This window comes from Nestor notabilis, unplaced genomic scaffold (genome assembly GCF_000696875.1).
Source record: "Nestor notabilis isolate BGI_N333 unplaced genomic scaffold, ASM69687v1 scaffold14478, whole genome shotgun sequence".
Lineage (NCBI taxonomy): Eukaryota > Metazoa > Chordata > Aves > Psittaciformes > Psittacidae > Nestor > Nestor notabilis.
Window position 1 is genome coordinate 12,189 of NW_009939773.1, and position 636 is coordinate 12,824.

At 52.7% G+C, this 636-nt stretch overlaps 1 protein-coding gene across 1 annotated transcript in view; it reads right to left on the reverse strand.

Moving 5' to 3' along the window:
- DNAJC16 (DnaJ (Hsp40) homolog, subfamily C, member 16) overlaps nt 1-323 on the reverse strand; it is an 8,196-nt gene extending 7,873 nt beyond the window's left edge. The window contains exon 1 of the mRNA XM_010020037.1: nt 282-323. The gene's annotated coding sequence lies outside the window, so the exon portion shown is untranslated. The remainder of the gene's footprint in view (nt 1-281) is intronic.
- Between the last annotated feature and the right edge of the window lie 313 nt (nt 324-636).

Below are 636 nucleotides of genomic sequence, written 5' to 3' on the forward strand. Positions count from 1 at the left end.
TCCGTGGCAGTGTTCAAGGCCAGGTTGGACACAGGGGCTTGGAGCAACCTGCTCTAGTGGAAGGTGTCCCTGCCCGTGGCAGGGGTTGGAACTGGAGCAGCTTTAAGGTCCCTTCAACCTAAACCAGTCTACAATTCTGTGATTACTAACATTTGTAAAACCATTAGGATAAATCCTCAAGGAAATCTATAGGTTAAACTCAGTCCTCCAAAGCCAAAAGTGATGGCCACAGCCTTGCTGGGCGAGGGACAGGTGCTCAGCCTGAATGGCCTCATCCTTACCCAGTGCCTCCAATTCCTGAGCGACTTCCTTCCACACGGGCTCCGATGGCCACAGCCTTGCTGGGCGAGGGACACGTGCTCAGCCTCAATGGCCTCATCCTTACCCAGTGCCTCTAATTCCTGAGCGACTTCCTTCCACACGGGCTCGATGTGGATGCAGCTGAAGCACCAGTCCGAGGTGATTTTAATGAGGTAAGGTTTCTTGAAGCTGTCCGGCACGATTTCATTGATGTAGTGGGAAAAGTGCAGCAGATACTTCTCGTTGGAGGTGTCACGCCTCTCCGAATTGAAAGGGAAGTGGAAGAAGGACTCGTCGAAATAGAACCCTTCATGGAAGCGGTGGAACTGGCGCTGC